The sequence below is a fragment of the Panthera pardus genome, unplaced genomic scaffold, assembly GCF_024362965.1.
Source record: "Panthera pardus isolate Hobbes unplaced genomic scaffold, ASM2436296v1 HiC_scaffold_12, whole genome shotgun sequence".
Taxonomy (NCBI): Eukaryota; Metazoa; Chordata; class Mammalia; order Carnivora; family Felidae; genus Panthera; species Panthera pardus.
In genome coordinates, this window is record NW_026526677.1 from 6,748,569 (window position 1) to 6,754,216 (window position 5,648).

At 47.7% G+C, this 5,648-nt stretch overlaps 1 pseudogene; it reads right to left on the bottom strand.

The window, feature by feature from the left end:
- Positions 1-4,160: 4,160 nt before the first annotated feature.
- Positions 4,161-4,752, bottom strand: LOC109246773 (cytochrome c oxidase subunit 6B1-like; annotated as a pseudogene).
- Positions 4,753-5,648: the final 896 nt, after the last annotated feature.

The following is a 5,648-nucleotide window of genomic DNA, read 5'->3' on the forward strand; positions in this document are numbered from 1 at the left end:
CTGTTTCCGATTCTGTGTCTCCCTCTCTCTCTGTCCCTCCCCCGTTCATGCTCTGTCTCTCTCTGTCCCAAAAATAAATAAACGTTGAAAAAAAAAAAAAAAAAAAAAAAAAAAAAAAAAAAAGGACTTGTATACAACATATACAGAGGAGTCTTAATATTCAACAATAAAAGACAAATAACCCAATATAGAAACGGGCAAAGTGTGCACACAAACCAACCAACGAGAAACAGAAACAGACTCAGACTCATGAATACAGAGAACATACTGGTCGTTGCCAGAGAGGAGGGAGGAGAGGGATGAACAACATAGACAAAGGGGATTAAGAGGTACAAAGTTCCAGGTACAAAATAAATAAGTCACAGACATGAAAAGTATAGCACAGGGAATATAATCAGCAATATTGTAATAATATTGTATGGCGACAGATGGTCACTACACTTATCACGGTGAGCATTGCGTCACGTATAGAACTGTCAATTAATTCACTATGTTGTAAAGTAACATAAACCTGCAACTAATATAACATTGTATGTCAACTATACCTCAAGGGGGAAAAAAGACGTTAAAAAACGGGCAAACGATTTGAATTGACATTTCTCCAAAGAATGCATTCAAATAGCCCATAAGCACATGAATGGCAAGTAAGGAGGTCAAGTTCAGTGTTTTCCAGGAAAAAGAAGGCCGTGTGAATAGGGGGATGGTGATCTAGGAGTCAGAAAGCTAGCAGGGCCCAATCACAGAGCCTTTTATGACACTTCAGTAAGGAAGTCAGATTTTTGCTTTAAGTGCAACGGGAAAGCCATTGAAGAATTTGGAACAAGAAAATAGCGAATGATGCTGAGCTACAAGAAAAATGCAAAAAAAAAAAAAACACCCAAAACCAAAAACAAAATAAAAAATAACAAGTATCAGTGGGGAGTTGGAGAAATGGGCACCTTGGGCTTTGCTGGTAGGAACAAAAATGGTGCCCCTATGGAACGCAGTGCAGGGGTTCCTCAGAAACTTAAACGTACCATTGCCAAAGGATCCAGAAATTCCCCTTCTGCATATGTATCCAAAAGAATTGAAAGCAGGGACTGGAAGAGATATTTGCGTATCCACATTCATGACAGCAGTATTCACGGTAACCGAGAACGGGAAACAACCAAATGTCCCTCGATGAATGAATGGATGAACAAAATGTGGTATATACATTAATGGGCTATTATTCAGCCTTTTAAAAAAGGAAATTCTGGGGCACCTGAGTGGCTCAGTTGGTTAAGCGCCTGACTCTTGATTTCGGCTCAGGTCATGATCTCATGGCTCATGAGATCGAGCCCCACGTTGGGCTCTGTTCTGACGATATGCAGTCCGCTTGGGATTCTCTCTCTCTCTGCCCCTCCCCTCTCTCAAAATAAATAAATAAACATTTTTAAAAAGGAAATTCTGACCCATGCCACAATATGGATAAACCTTAAAGACGTGATGGTAAGTGAAATAAGCCAGGCCTGTAAATATACACATTGTATGATCCCACTTCCATAAGATACCTGGAATAGTCAAAGACAGACAGAAAGCAGAACCATGGTTACCAGGGGCTGGGGGTGAGGGAGAAATGGGGAGTTGGTGTTTAATGGGGACAGGGTTTCAATTCGGAAAGAGGAAAAGGTTCTGGAGACGGATGCTGGTGATGGCCGCACAACCATGTGAAAGTACTTAATGCCACTGAACAGTACACTTAAAAGTGGTTAAGATGGGGGGCGCCTGGGTGGCTCAGTTGGTTAAGCGGCCAACTTCGGCTCAGGTCATGATCTCTCAGTCCGTGAGTTCAAGCCCCGCGTCGGGCTCTGTGCTGACAGCTCAGAGCCTGGAGCCTGCTTCATATTCTGTGTCTCCCTCTCTCTGACCCTCCCCTGTTCATGCTCTGTCTCTCCCTGTCTCAAAAATAAATAAAACACCTTAAAAAATTTAAAAAAAAAAAGTGGTTAAGATGGTAAATTGCATGTGTATTTTGGAACAGTAAAAAAAAATGTAAATGGTATAAACACGCCAATGAAAAAGAAGAGACTGTCAGGTCGCATTAATGATGCAAGACTCAAATCACATTCTGCCTACAAGAAACCCACTCTAAATGTAAAGACACAGACAGGTTTAAATGGAAAAGAATGGAAGAAGGTATATCATGCAAACACTAACCCACGACCGAAAGGAAGCAGAAGCCACTGTCAGCCAGGCATCCAGGAAGGCTTCCTGGAAGATGTGACACTTGAGCTGAGTTGTTTTGTTTTGTTTTGTTTGAGAGAGGGGGAGAGAGCACAAGCAGGGGAGGGGCGAGAGAGAGAGAGAGAGAGAGAGAGAGAATCCCAAGCAGGCCCCTCACTATCAGCACAAAGCCCAATGTGGGGCTCCCTCCCACCTGAGCTGAGGTCAAGAGTTGGAGCCTTAACTGACTGAGCCACCCAGGTGCCCCACCCCTGAGCTGAGTTTTAAAGGCCGTGTAGGATTAGGGACTGTGAAGACTGAGAAAGCCCATGTGGCAAAGGCATTGAGTCAGAACATGGCGTGTGTGTGTGTGTGTGTGTGTGTGTGTGTGTGTGTGTGATGAGGGGTATACAAGGAGTTAATTACCACACTGGTAGAGGGAGGTAAGTTGAGTTTCATAGTTTAGGTGCAGTTAGATAACTACTTTGGGAGGAAATGAGGAATTTCCCGGTCACGAATGCAATGGGATTCAAATCCAAGGAGACAGGGGCAGCCACAGGATTTAATCTGATGAAATCTGAGCTTACAAAGTTGAATCTGGCCCCACATTGGAGAAGGACTCGGCACTGGGGACGCTGGAGGCAGGGCGGCCCGTGAGCAGTATGTTGGGATAATTCAGGCGAGAGATGATGGCACCACAGGAGACAGAACGGCACGGTTTACTGAAGGCTCAGGAGCCGGGCACTGTTCCGGGTTGTGTTGTGGATTCTGTTAGGCTAGCGGTTCTCAACCCCGGCTGTGCGTTAGAACCACCTGGGAAGCTTTGAAAAATGTACCAAGGCCCGGGCCTCCCGGCCGGTTAGATCAAAATCTCCAGAGATGGGCCCAAGGCCAATCGCCTTCAGAGCTCATCGGCGATTCCAAGTGTAACGAGGGTGACACCCCTGCCTTCACCAAAGGTCAAGTACACGGGGACTGGGTTTGTTCACTGTCGAACGCCAGTGCCTAGAGCTGAGCCTGGCACGAAGCAGGTGGTCAACAGGTCTCTGTAGATATCAGTTAATCCTTACGACAACTCTATGAGGTAGGGAAAATGACGGTGCCTGTTTTATAATAAGGCAACTGAGGCACCGAGAGGTCAGGTTATGTGTCACAAAGTTCTGTGACTACAAGGCTGATAAGCGCCGTGCTGCGAAATACAGGGAGCATCACCCCAGAGCCCAGACTCTTATGGGGTCCTCCACTCTCGAGCGTGGTGGGGGTGCAGATCCTGAGGGACCTCCCGAGGAGGTCCCTACCCCATCATCAGCGTCCCGCCCCCGACTGACCCGCTTGTCTGCAAGGTCAGATGTGGCTCCAGGCAGAGGAGGCAAGCAGGGGCAGAGAACCCACGGGGCAGAAACTGAACTTGAAGCACTTAGGGGAAAGGGAAAGCGAAATCTGGCCAGCACGGGGGCACAGGCCACAGCGGAGACTGTGGCTGGAGACCAGACAGCACATCCCCTCACAGGAACAAGGAAGGGGGAAGGGTCATGTGGCCCGGGGGGCTCCCCTGAGCTCCTGGCACAGCGGGCACACTCACGCCCGCCTCTCTCCTCCCCTCCCCAGCTTCTTTCTTTCCTTCCCTTCTTGACACCCACCGCCCAGCCCTTCGGTGGGTGCTGTTCTCGGTCTGCCGGTTCGCCACCCCGACTAGAATGGAAACCCCTGCCCCCTGGGAGCAGGTCCTCAGGTTTGTTTTGCTTTGGTTTTGGTTTTGGTATAGAGAAGGTGGTTAGTTTAACCACATAAAAACAAAACAAAACAGAAAGACAATCAACCTGAAGCCCCTCTTACTGGTCAAGGTACTAATTCCCCCCCGGCTTCTTGCCCGATCATCTGGCTCTTTTACACACACACACACACACACACACACACACACACACACAGAGTCTTCCACTTTTCCAACGAGTATTTATTTTCAGCTAAGCCATGATTCAGATCCCAGGGTGCAGATCACCATGTACCCAGGTCACCCTCCAGAACCCTGGATGGAGGACAGAGGAGAGGTGGGAGGAGCCAGTGCAGATCTTCCCAGGAAATGTGCCTTCTGCCCTGTAGTTGTGCCAGGCTGGCACTCAGGATGTGGGGCAGAGGGACTTGTACACACGCCAGTACCATTTGCACACGGAGACATCGCCCCTTGAACAGTCATTGCCCTTGGGACAGCGCTACAAGTCCAGGGAGTTCTGGCAGAAGTTCCTGGTCTGATTCTGGCGGGGAAGCGGCTGTCAAAGGGGCAGTCTGGTAGTTCTTGATTATGATCTTGATGTCTTCTGCCATGGTGCTTGCTGAGTCCTAAAGACACCCCTGAAAGCAGCTCGAAGGTCAATGTGACCCTTCAGCGAGGACACCAGAGTCAGACCAGAAGCCGCAGGTTGTGAATTCTTTTGTGCCTTCCTCCCCAGAGCCTAGACGGGGCCTGGCATGGAACAGGTGCTCAGAAATATTTGTTGAGTGAGTGAATGAGAAAAACATACATGACCCCATAAACACGGCAGGGCCACTGTTTTCCTGTGGGTTGAGGCCACCTTGTGGGTTGAGCCCATTTTGGAAGACGGCAATTGGCAATCTCTTTTGTTTTTATTTAAACTTGGGAGCATAGGGGCGTCTGGGTGGCTCAGTCGGTTAAGTGTCCGACTTCAGCTCAGGTCATGATCTCTCAGTTCGTGGGTTTTAGGCCTGCATTGGGCTCTGTGCTGACAGCTCAGAGCCTAGATTGAGCTTGTTTCAGATTCTGTGTCTCCCCCCTCTCTCTGCCCCTCTCCCACTGGTGCTCTGACTCTCTTCTCTCTCTCTCTCTCTCTCTCTCTCTCTCTCAAAAATAAACATTAAAATTTTTTAAAAATAAATTAAAATAAAATAAACTTGGGAGCATAGACAGGAGCAGCCCATGCTCCTTAGTTTGGGACACTCTATGCATCACAAGCTTCCCAAAAAATGAATCACCAGCCTCCGTTTGAAATGAACTTTCCCTTTCAGCCTCTCCCCAGTCCTATTCCAGCTTCCCATAGCTCCCCGCTCTTGGGTTTGACGCATGACCTTCCAATCTGCTTTCCAGGCATTGAACTCCATATACATCAGTGATGGGAGGCACCATTTATTAGGTGTTTACTATGTGCTGGGCACTGTGTTAAGCACATCATGTATCAAATCTCATTTAAACACCACATGTCCTTGAAGGAATTGCTACTATTGTCCCTACTTTACAGATGAGAAGACTGTAGCAGAGAGACCTTCTGTCAGATGCCCAAGGTCACGGAGTAATTGGCAGAAATATACAAGATGGTTGTGCTCCTCTGTGTTTGTAGTTTCCATAAACACAGCTGTGCTGTAGAGGTTGGTCTGTATTTTTCTGTTTTTCACCCAACACTATGTGTTGAAGCTTTGTCCACATTGCTATCTGCCATGCAGTTCCCCAGGGA